Below are 11,811 nucleotides of genomic sequence, written 5' to 3'. Positions count from 1 at the left end.
ACTCGGTGATTTTAAAACTCAATCTAAAACGGGAGCCCTCGTCTAGCACCTCCGTCCGGTGTTGCTCGGGTATTGCATAAATTTATGCCATTGGCACGAATCCCCCAACGAATGCCTACGCTTGGACCCTCTCTTAGATCACCTTCTTCAATCACTCGACCGACGCAACTACGGAAGAGACTTGGCAGCGGTTGCCATTCTATAGCGCGTCTGTTCAGCAATTTCGAAGTTGATCTAATGGCGAGCTCTTGTCTCTAGGCATGAGGTGAGTGCTTGGCGCTCTAGCAAAATTTTTTGCGTGCCTATCGCGGCTACAACGGGAGAGGTGGTTGCCGTGAGCCTCTCCCATGCCCCCCTCATTGATTCAACGCCGCTGTCAGGGCGGATGGATATGTCAGATTTTGAAACGGTGGACGGCGACGTTGAATCAATTAGAGGAGCATGAAGCCCACCCTCGAGGGTGCTATTCCTGGACTCTCCTTTAGATCATGTTTTCTTGTCACTCAGCTGACGCAATTTCGAAAAAAGGTTTGGCAGCGGTTGCCAGCCCTCACCGCGTCTACTCGGTCATTTTAAAACTCGATCTAAAACGGGAGCCCTCGTCTAGCACCTCCGTCCGGTGTTGCTCGGGTATTGCATAAATTTATGCCATCGGCGCGAATCCCCCAACGAATGCCTACGCTTGGACCCTCTCTTAGATCACCTTCTTCGATCACTCGACCGATGCAACTACGGAAGAGACTTGGCAGCGGTTGCAGTTCTACAGCGCGTCTGGTCAGCGATTTCGAAGTTGATCTAATGGCGAGCCCTTGTCTCTAGGCATGAGGTGGGTGCTTGGCGCTCTAGCAAAATTTTTTGCGTGCCTATCGCGGCTACAATGGGAGAGGTGGTTGCCGCGAGCCTCTCCCATGCCCCCCTCATTGATTCAACGCCACTGTCAGGGCGGATGGATATGTCGGATTTTGAAACGGTGGACGGCGACGTTGAATCAATTAGAGGGGCATGAAGCCCACCCTCGAGGGTGCTATTCCTGGACTCTCCTTTAGATCATGTTTTCTTGTCACTCAGCTGGCGCAATTTCGGAAAAAGGTTTGGCAGCGGTTGCCAGCCCTCACCGCGTCTACTTGGTGATTTTAAAACTCGATCTAAAATGGGAGCCCTCGTCTAGCACCTCCGTCCGGTGTTGCTCGGGTATTGCATAATTTGTTGCTATCGGCGCGAATCCCCCAATGAATCCCTAGCCTTGGACTCTGTCTTAGATCACCTTCTTCGATCACTCGACCGACACAATTACGGAAGAGGCTTGGCAGCGGTTGCCATTCCACAACGCGTCTGTGCTTGGGGCTCTAGCAATTTTTTGTGTGCCTATCGCGGCTACAATGGGAGCTTTGATAACAAAAGTTCTCAGCGACCCTCCCCAATAGAAATCAGTGCTGGTGTTCACGAAAGACACGTTATTCGGATTTTTGGAATATTGGCACCAGCATCGTTTCTATTGGGAGGGCCGTGAAGCCATCCCGATTTTGCTATGTGAGGGCTCTCTCCCCAGAGTCATTCTCTACGCAACAACTTCTTTGGCACAAAATTTTCAGAATGGTTTGGCAGCGGTTGTCGTTCCAATGGTGCCGTTGTGGTGGTTGCCTAGGCAGCGATCTGAAGGGCGACCCGTCGTCTAGCAGTTGGCCTGCGCATCACGAGTGACAAGGGAGCCTTTGTTATCGGAAGCTCCCCGTGGCCATTCAATTAGAAGAGCCATTGCTTGTTTGAGCAAGGACAAATGCAGCCTCGGATTCCAAACAAAATCAACAATTTCGGATCTATATAAGAGCAGAATGAAGCAACAGCACAGCCCATTTGCTATGCGCGGCTCCCCAAAGATGCTCTTCTTTCTCACTCCATTGCCACAATTTTGGGAGTTGTTCGACAGCGGTTGTCGTTCCAATGTGTCATTGCGGTGATCTGGAGAGCGATGCTAAGGGCCGGAGCTTGTGTCTAGAATTTGGGATGTTTGTGCGAGCGAGCAGGGGAGCTTCTCTTATCGAAACCTCTCCGTGGCCTTTGAATATATAGACCCAGTGCCGACGATATTGATGGATGCGAGCCCTTGGATTCCAAATTTGTCCACAGATAACATTGGTTTTTGTGAGAGATGGGCACGAAAGCACATCCCGATTGCTACGCGGGAGCTCCCTAAGGTCACCTCTGTGCCAACTCGATCGGCACAACATTGGGAATGGTTCGACAGCGGTTGACGTTCCAATGTGTCATCAGGGGATGTCTTGGAAAGTGGTCTTTCTTTCAAGGGCGAGCTCGCGTCTAGACATTGGATTGTGCGTCGCATCACAGGTGAATGGGGATATCTCTCTGTGAATGGTAGCATGGTGATTGCAAGAGAAAATTGACTTAGTCAGAGCCATTGGCCTCAGGCCATTGTGACGGCCTCGCAATTTCTCTTTAATTGCAACCTATGTTTGCGCAGTAGTAGAGTTTGCATGTAAGATGGGCCTTGTTCTCGAGAGTTCCAGGAGATGACCTCTGAAACTTTTGGATTGGGCCCCTTCAAGGTGAAATTCATCCAGTTGATCGGATGAGCTCGATGACCATTTCAGTCCCTCGGCTCCGTAAACTCACATCTCCTAACCGATGACAATCTTTTGCTCCTCTGCCGACCCCATAAAAAATTGGGTCGTGAATGGCTGTTTGGTAGGAATTTTAAAGGATTTGGATTTTTAAGGCGGATGTCGGTGTGTTCGCTAATTTCTAATGCAGAGCGAGCCTCGCACTAATAGCTTATATAGGAGAGGTGGTTGCCGCGAGCCTCTCCCGTGCCCCCCTCATTGATTCAACGCCGGTGTCAAGGCGGATGGACATGTCAAATTTTGAAATGGTGGACGGCGACGTTGAATCAATTAGAGGGGCATGAAGCCCACCCCGGATGTGCTATTCCTCGACTCTCCTTTAGATCATGTTTTCTTCTCACTCAGCTGGCGCAATTTCGGAAAAAGGTTTCGCAGCGGTTGCCATCCCTCACCGCGTCTACTTGGTGATTTTAAAACTCGATCTAAAACGGGAGCCCTCGTCTAGCACCTCCGTCCGGTGTTGCTCGGGTATTGCATAAAATTATGCCATCGGTGCGAATCCCCCAACGAATGCCTACGCTTGGACCCTCTCTTAGATCACCTTCTTCGATCACTCAACCGACGCAACTACGGAAGAGACTTGGCAGCGGTAGCCATTCTACAGCGCGTCTGTTCAGCGATTTTGAAGTTGATCTAATGGTGAGCCCTTGTCTCTAGGCATGAGGTGGGTGGTTGGCACTCTAGCAAAATTTTTTTGCATGCCTATCGCGGCTACAAGGGGAGAGGTGGTTGCCGCGAGCCTCTCCCGTGCCCCCCTCATTGATTCAACGCCACTGTCAGGGCGGATGGATATGTCGGATTTTGAAATGGTGGACGGCGACGTTGAATCAATTAGAGGGGCATGAAGCCCACCCTCGAGGGTGCTATTCCTGGACTCTCCTTTAGATCATGTTTTCTTGTCACTCAGCTGGCGCAATTTCGGAAAAAGGTTTGGCAGCGGTTGCCAGCCCTCACCGCGTCTACTCGGTGATTTTAAAACTCGATCTAAAATGGGAGCCCTCGTCTAGCACCTCCGTCCGGTGTTGCTCGGGTATTGCATAAATTTATGCCATCGGCGCGAATCCCCCAACGAATTCCTACGCTTGGACCCTCTCTTAGATCACCTTCTTCGATCACTCGACCGACGCAACTACGGAAGAGACTTGGCAGCGGTTGCCACTCTACAGCGCGCCTGTTCAGCGATTTCGAAGTTGATCTAATGGCGAGCCCTTGTCTCTAGGCATGAGGTGGGTGCTTGGCGCTCTAGCAAAATTTTTTGCGTGCCTATCATGGCTACAATGGGAGAGGTGGTTGCCGCGAGCCTCTTCCGTGCCCCCCTCATTGATTCAATGCCGCTGTCAGGGCGGATGGATATGTCGGATTTTGAAACGGTGGACGGCGACGTTGAATCAATTAGAGGGGCATGAAGCCCACCCTCGAGGGTGCTATTCCTGGACTCTCCTTTAGATCATGTTTTCTTGTCACTCAGCTGGCGCAATTTCGGAAAAAGGTTTGGCAGTGGTTGCCAGCCCTCACCGCGTCTACTTGGTGATTTTAAAACTCGATCTAAAACGGGAGCCCTCGTCTAGCACCTCCGTCCGGTGTTGCTCGGGTATTGCATAAATTTATGCCATCGACGTAAATCCCCCAATGAATGCCTATGCTTGGACCCTCTCTTAGATCACCTTCTTCGATCACTCGACTGACGCAACTACGGAAGAGACTTGGCAGCGGTTGCCATTCTATAGCGCGTCTGTTAAGCGATTTCGAAGTTGATCTAATGGCGAGCCCTTGTCTCTAGGCATGAGGTGGGTGCTTGGCGCTCTAGCAAAATTTTTTGCATGCCTATCGCGGCTACAAGGGGAGAGGTGGTTGCCACGAGCCTCTCCCATGCCCCCCTCATTGATTCAACGCCGCTGTCAGGGCGGATGGAAATGTCGAATTTTGAAACGGTGGACGCCGACGTTGAATCAATTAGAGGGGCATGAAGCCCACCCTCGAGGGTGCTATTTTCCTGGACTCTCCTTTAGATCATGTATTCTTGTCACTCAGCTGGCGCAATTTCGAAAAAAGGTTTGGCAGCGGTTGCCAGCCCCTCACCACGTCTACTTGGTGATTTTAAAACTCGATCTAAAACGGGAGCCCTCGTCTTTCACCTCCGTCCGGTGTTGCTCGAGTATTGCACAAATTTTTTCCATCGGCGCGAATCCCCCAACGAATGCCTACACGCTTGGACCCTCTCTTAGATCACCTTCTTTGATCACTCGACCGACGCAATTACGGAAGAGACTTGGCAGCGGTTGAGATTCTACACCGCGTCCATTCTGCGATTTCGAAGTTGATCTAATGGCGAGCCCTTGTCTATAGCCATGAGGTGGGTACTTGGTGCTCTAGCAAAATTTTTTGTGAGACTATCGCGGCTACAATGGGAGAGGTGGTTTCTGCGAGCCTCTCCCGTGCCCAGCTCATTGATTCAACACCGCTGTCAGGGCGGATGGATATGTCAGATTTTGAAACGGTGGACGCCGATGTTGAATCAATTAGAAGGGCATGAAGCCCACCTTCGAGGGTGCTATTCCTGGACTCTCCTTTAGATCATGTTTTCTTGTCACTCAGCGGGCGCAATTTCGGAAAAAGGTTTGGCAGCGGTTGCCAGCCCTCACCGCGTCTTCTTTGTGATTTTAAAACTCGATCTAAAACGGGAGCCCTCGTCTAGCACCTCCGTCTGGTGTTGCACGGGTATTGCACAAATTTTTGCCATCGGCGCGATTAACCCAACGAATGCCCTATGCTAGGACCCTCTCTTAGATCACCTTTTTCGATCACTCAACCGACGCAATTACAGAAGAGACTTGGCAGTGGTTGCCATTCTACAGCGCGTCTGTTCTGCAATTTCGAAGTTGATCTAATGGCGAGCCCTTGTCTCTAGGCATGAGGTGGGTGCTTGGCGCTCTAGCAAAATCTTTTTGCATGCCTATCGCGGCTACAATGGGAGAGGTGGTTGCCGCGAGCCTCTCCCGTGCCCCCCTCATTGATTCAACGCCGCTGTCAGGGCGGATGGATATGTCAAATTTTGAAATGGTGGACGCCGACGTTGAATCAATTAGAGGGGCATGAAGCCCACCCTCGAGGGTGCTATTCCTGGACTCTCCTTTAGATCATGTTTTCTTGTCACTCAACTGGCGTAATTTCGAAAAAAGGTTTGGCAGCGGTTGCCAGCCCTCACCACGTCTACTTGGTGATTTTAAAACTTGATCTAAAATGGGAGCCCTTGTCTAGCACCTCCGTCCGGTGTTTCTCGGGTACTGCATAAATTTATGCCATCAGCGTGAATCCCCCAACGAATGCCTACGCTTGGACCCTCTCTTAGATCACCTTCTTCGATCACTCGACCGATGCAACTACGGAAGAGACTTGGCAGCGGTTGCCATTCTACAGCGCGTCTGTTCAGTGATTTCGAAGTTGATCTAATGGCGAGCCCTTGTCTCTAGCCATGAGGTGGGTGCTTGGCGCTCTAGCAAAATTTTTTGTGTACCTATCGCGTAAAGCATGTTTTCTAGTCACTCAGCTGGCGCAATTTAAGAAAAAAGGTTTGGCAGTGGTTGCCAGCCCTCACCGCGTCTTCTTGGTGATTTTAAAACTCGATCTAAAACGGGAGCCCTCGTCTAGCGGCTCCGTGCCAACTCGATCGGCACAACATTGGGAAATGGTTCGACAGCAGTTGTCGTTCCAATGTGTCATCGGGGGATGCCTTGGAAAGTGGCCTTTCAAGGGCGAGCTCGCGTCTATCCCTTGGATTGTGCATCGCGTCACAAGTGAATGGGGAGATCTCTCTGTGAACGGCGGCATGGTGATTGCAAGAGAAAATTGACTTAGTCGGAGCATTGGCCTCGGGCCATTGTGACGGCCTTGCAATTTCTCTTTAATTGCAACCTATGTTTGTGCAGTAGCATAGTTTGCATGTAAGATGGGCCTTGTTCTTGAGAGTTCCAGGAGATGACCTCCGGATCTTTTGGATTGGGCCCCTTCAAGGTGAAATTCATCCAGCTGATTGGATGAAGCTCGATGTGCTTGTATCTATTCCGAGACGATAATGATGTTCATTAATCTGTGGCAGTGAGTATTATCCCATTCGGTAATCGCAATGGCGGAGCTGGTGGGAAGTACTTGTCGCTTTGTTTTGATGGATATACCCTATATGTAGGTGTCTGCACGGCTTGTTGCTGAGTGTGTATGGAGTTGTATCTTTTAGCCAAGGGCTCCGTCTCATTGGCACATTCTATCATTGCATTTTTATCCTGCCCGGATGGCAAGAAGGAAAGAGATGGTTTGGTTGCACGGGTGCATTGCTCGACATCCCTAATTTCGTCAAGGGTCCACTCTCCACCCTAAGTTTTTGCCGATCGGTAGAGCCTTGGGATTGAGAGGGGGGCCGGCGAAAGGTTTGGTTGCCACATAATTTATTTGCTAGTGCGTTCTCGGTGTGTGCTCGCCTCTTCACTGTCTCATCCTACAGAAGTGCATGGCACTGTCGTGACAGCCTTTGTGGTCCGGGCCAATAGAAGCGTAGAGTATTACCGATAATTTTTGTTTGGATGCGGAAACTCTCCATGCCCTGTCCTGCCTTGTGCGACGATCCGAATGGCTGCGGCTCGTGGGTTCTGCGGGAGATACTCTTCTTCAGCTCCCCCCTAAAGAGAGCATTCGGTGTTTGCATTATGTGGACAAAAAGCCCAGGGTGTTTCATCTCTCTCTTCATATGCGAAATTCTGGGAGGGCTTGTCGAAGTATGGCCGTTTGTACGGGGTGCACCAAAAAGCGTGTAGGGGGCATATGCCTAGGAAATGGATGTCTCTGAGTGTCCTTACTCGGTCGCGTGCGCGGTGTACATCTTTGCATTACGACCCTGCTGCGAGCATTTGTGATGCGAGCATTTTGGGGGAACGGGTTTCATACGAGATGTTCTTCTCAGGCTCCTGCGAACCAGAGCGCTCGTCTTTGCAATGCTCCGACAAGTGCAGGCCCAACATGTCTGTCTAGAGGAAGAAATCGCACGAATGCTTTTTGCCGAGATGTGGGTGCTCGCGGGTGGTTCCCTCGCGGTGCCAGTTCTTCGGTATGTGCATGTGCATGAGATTGAAGCTTGTCTGACAACGCTAGTGTGAGTGTTCAGCCATAGGAACTTTTCTGTACCTGCGCTGGCAGATCACGTATCACGGGGAACGGTTAGCAAGGTTGTGCTGGGAAAGGAGATATTTGCCAGAGGTTAGACATGTCCGTGTATGCGGGCGGGCTCTCATCACCTATAAATGTGCGGAGGGGGTGTTGTTATACACGATGCCCTTGAGCGGCCTTATAATTGAGGTGGTCGCGTGCACAGTGATGCCCCCGCCAATCGCATAACCAGCCATGTTTTCGACTCGCACGGCCCTTCACCCTTTAGCACGGTGGTTTCCGTTGGCACTTCGGCAACCAGCTCTTTGTCATGGGAAAACGTTTGTTGCGATCGAGAAGGATTTTGTCTGTGCGGGTGCACCTCAACAGGCGTGTAGGAGGCATATGCCTGGGAAATGGATGTCTCTGAGTGGCCTTACAATTGAGGTGGCTACGTGCGCGGTGCATCTCGTACAGACTCGAGGCTTCTTTCCGAGTAGTGGCGACAGCGAGTTCGAGGGTAAAGGGTTCCGTACGGGATGTTCTTCCCAGGTGCCTGTGAACCGAGGCTCCCTATTTGGCCCTCTCCGGTCGACGATGGGACACTTTCCTCTTGTGCAAAATCTTTGAGCGTTGCGAGTCCTGCATGTGCTGTGAACGTCATTCTTGTTTCTTGTGCGGCGGATTATGTTTGGATGCATGACGGAGTGAATGCAAATTTCGGTTTCCCATCGCGGCGGGCATCCCTTGGCTGTAGCAGGTCTTGGGGGTCCCCTCGTTGTTAGAAGCTACCTGGTCGATCCTGCCAGTAGTCATATGCTTGTCTCAAAGATTAAGCCATGCATGTTTAAGTATGAACTATTTCAGACTGTGAAACTGCAGATGGCTCATTAAATCAGTTATAGTTTCTTTGATGGTACTTTGCTACTCGGATAACCATAGTAATTCTAGAGCTAATACGTGCACAAAATCCCAACTCTCGGAAGGGATGCATTTATTAGATAAAAGGTCAGCGCGGGCTCGCCCGCTATTTCGGTGATTCATGATAACTCGACGGATCGCACGGCCTTTGTGCTGGCGACGCTTCATTCAAATTTCTGCCCTATCAACTTTCGATGGTAGGATAGAGGCCTACCATGGTGGTGACGGGTGACAGAGAATTAGGGTTCGATTCTGGAGAGGGAGCCTAAGAAACGGCTACCACATCCAAGGAAGGCAGCAGGCGTGCAAATTACCCAATCCTGACATGGGGAGGTAGTGACAATAAATAACAATACTGGGCTCATCGAGTCTGGTAATTTGAATGAGTACAATCTAAATCCCTTAATGAGGATCCATTGGAGGGCAAGTCTGGTGCTAGCAGCCGCGATAATTCCAGCTCCAATAGCGTATATTTAAGTTGTTGCAGTTAAAAAGCTCGTAGTTGGACCTTGGGTCGTCACGGTCGGTCCGCCTTCTGGGTGTGCACTGGCCCTCACGTCCCTTCTGCCGGCGGCGTGTTCTTGGCCTTAATTGGCTGAGTCGCGGTTCCGACGTCGTTACTTTGAAAAAATTAGAGTGCTCAAAGCAAGCCTATGCTCTGAATACATTAGCATGGAATAACGCGATAGGAGTCTGGTCCTGTTCCGTTGGCCTTCGGGACCGGAGTAATGATTAATAGGGACTGTCGGGGGCATTCGTATTTCATTGTCAGAGGTGAAATTCTTGGATTTATGGAAGACGAACCACTACGAAAGCATTTGCCAAGGATGTTTTCATTAATCAAGAACGAAAGTTGGGGGCTCGAAGACGATCAGATACCGTCCTAGTCTCAACCATAAACGATGCCGACCAGGGATCGGCGGGTGTTGCTCTAAGGACTCCGCCAGCACCTTCTGAGAAATCAGAGTGTTTGGGTTCCGGGGGGAGTATGGTCGCAAGGCTGAAACTTGAAGGAATTGATGGAAGGGCACCACCAGGAGTGGAGCCTGCGGCTTAATTTGACTCAACACAGGGAAACTTACCAGGTCCAGACATAGTAAGGATTGACAGATTGAGAGCTCTTTCTTGATTCTATGGGTGGTGGTGCATGGCTGTTCTTAGTTGGTGGAGCGATTTGTCTGGTTAATTCCGTTAACGAATGAGACCTCAGCCTGCTAACTAGCTACACGGAGGTTCCCCTTCACGACCAGCTTCTTAGAGGGACTATGGCCTCCTAGGCCATGGAAGTTTGAGACAATAACAGGTCTGTGATGCCCTTAGATGTTCTGGGCCACACGCGCGCTACACTGATGCAACCAACGAGTTTCTCTCCCTGGCCCGAAAGGTTTGGGAAATCTTGCCAAATTGCATCGTGATGGGGTTAGACCATTGCAATTATTGATCTTCAATGAGGAATTCCTAGTAAGCGTGAGTCATCAGCTCACGTTGACTACGTCCCTGCCCTTTGTACACACCGCCCGTCGCTCCTACCGATTGAATGATCCGGTGAAGTGTTCGGATCGCGGCGACGACGGCGGTTCCTGTCGGCGACGTCGCGAGAAGTTCACTGAACCTTATCATTTAGAGGAAGGAGAAGTCGTAACAAGGTTACCGTAGGTGAACCTGCGGTAGGATCATTATCGGTTCGAGACCCTGAATCATGTAGGGGATGGAGCTGGCCTCCTCCCCGCCCCCAAAATCTCGGCGACGTGCAGACACTCGGCCCTGCAGCGATGTGCTGGATGGCCACGCTACGGGTCCAGCGTCGTCGAGGTCGAGGGTCACATCAAATGCCCGTGATCGAAAGCGTGGATTCCCCGCGGGGCGAAGAAGAGAGTCGGATGCAATCTGGATTAGGATCGGTGCCTTCAAACGACGTCCGCGTCGGAGCGAGAGGTCTCTGCTCAGTTGCAGTTCAGAGGGGATCCGGGCCTCGTCCCCTGTTGAGATTTCATGGTCCGATCGCGTGCACGGCGATGTGCCAGGGATCGTCATTTCGACGGTGGCAAGTCGAGACTGCCGCAACCCCCCGTTGCCTTGCCCAGGTGTGTTGACTCATCGCTTGGAGCGTTCTGTGTTTAGGATGGGTGCACTCGCATGATTTGCGGGGCAGGGGCCCCGTCTGCTGACACGGCTCTCCCATGCGTCGCCTCCCACCTTTGCGAGGGGATGGAGCGGGGACACACCACAGCATTCCTCATCGCACCCATTGGGTGCTCGGGGTTCGGGATGTGTCAACACCCAACAACACACGGGTGCATCGCGCACCTTAGAAATCCAAAGAACGAAGCGCGAGCCAGCGCCTTGCGCGCTTGGGTCGTCGAAAGGCAAAAACAAAACAAAATCATGACTCTCGGCAACAGATATCTTGGCTCTCGCCACGATGAAGAATGTAGTGAAATGCGATACTTAGTGTGAATTGCAGAATCCCATGAATCATCAAGTCTTTGAACGCAAGTTGCACCTGAGGCCTCGGCCAAGGGCACGTCTGCTTGGGCGTCGCACTACAAAATTTTGCCCTCCCCGGCAAGGAGCGGAGATGGCCATCCATGTCCGCAAGTGGCGTGCGGTCGGCTGAAATGAGCATGAGGTCCGTCGATCTATCGCGACGAGCGGTGGCTCGCAAAGGCCGGCGTTGGTTTGCGCCGATCGAACGATTCCTCGCGAGGAACTTTATTCTGGGCTCAGCGGCCCACCGCAGTGCGGGCATTGCTGCATCGCTACCGCGTCCCCAAGTCAGGCGTGAGTACCCGCTAAGTTTAAGCATATCAATAAGCGGAGGAAAAGAAACTTACCAGGATTCCCCTAGTAACGGCGAGCGAACCAGGAAGAGCCCAGCATGAAAATCGACGGCCGCGCCTGTCGAATTGTAGTCTGTAGAAGCGTCCTCAGCGACGGACCAGGCCCAAGTCCCCTAGAAGGGGGTGCCGGAGAGGGTGAGAGCCCCGTCGGGCCCGGACCCTGTCGCACCACGAGGCGCTGTCGGCGAGTCGGGTTGTTTGGGAATGCAGCCCTAATCGGGTGGTAAATTCCGTCCAAGGCTAAATACGGGCGAGAGACCGATAGCGAACAAGTACTG

General features: G+C 51.6%; 3 non-coding genes across 3 annotated transcripts in view; all 3 read left to right on the top strand.

Moving 5' to 3' along the window:
* The first annotated feature begins 8,561 nt into the window (after nt 1-8,561).
* Nucleotides 8,562-10,372, top strand: LOC149573513 (18S ribosomal RNA). The gene has a single exon (XR_016360543.1). It is a non-coding gene; the product is annotated as an 18S ribosomal RNA (ribosomal RNA).
* Nucleotides 10,373-11,080: 708 nt separating this feature from the next.
* Nucleotides 11,081-11,234, top strand: LOC149573512 (5.8S ribosomal RNA). The gene has a single exon (XR_016361234.1). It is a non-coding gene; the product is annotated as a 5.8S ribosomal RNA (ribosomal RNA).
* A 224-nt stretch (nt 11,235-11,458) lies between these two features.
* LOC149573511 (25S ribosomal RNA) overlaps nt 11,459-11,811 on the top strand; it is a 3,283-nt gene continuing 2,930 nt past the window's right edge. The window contains exon 1 of the ribosomal RNA XR_016360955.1: nt 11,459-11,811. This exon is cut by the window's right edge and continues 2,930 nt beyond it. This is a non-coding gene — a ribosomal RNA (25S ribosomal RNA).

Source organism: Cupressus sempervirens, chromosome 2 (genome assembly GCF_028749045.1).
Source record: "Cupressus sempervirens isolate cs-2001-9-10 chromosome 2, ASM2874904v1, whole genome shotgun sequence".
Classification (NCBI taxonomy): Eukaryota; Viridiplantae; Streptophyta; class Pinopsida; order Cupressales; family Cupressaceae; genus Cupressus; species Cupressus sempervirens.
Note: the sequence above shows the minus strand (reverse complement) of the source record. Positions and strands in the feature narration are given on the sequence as shown.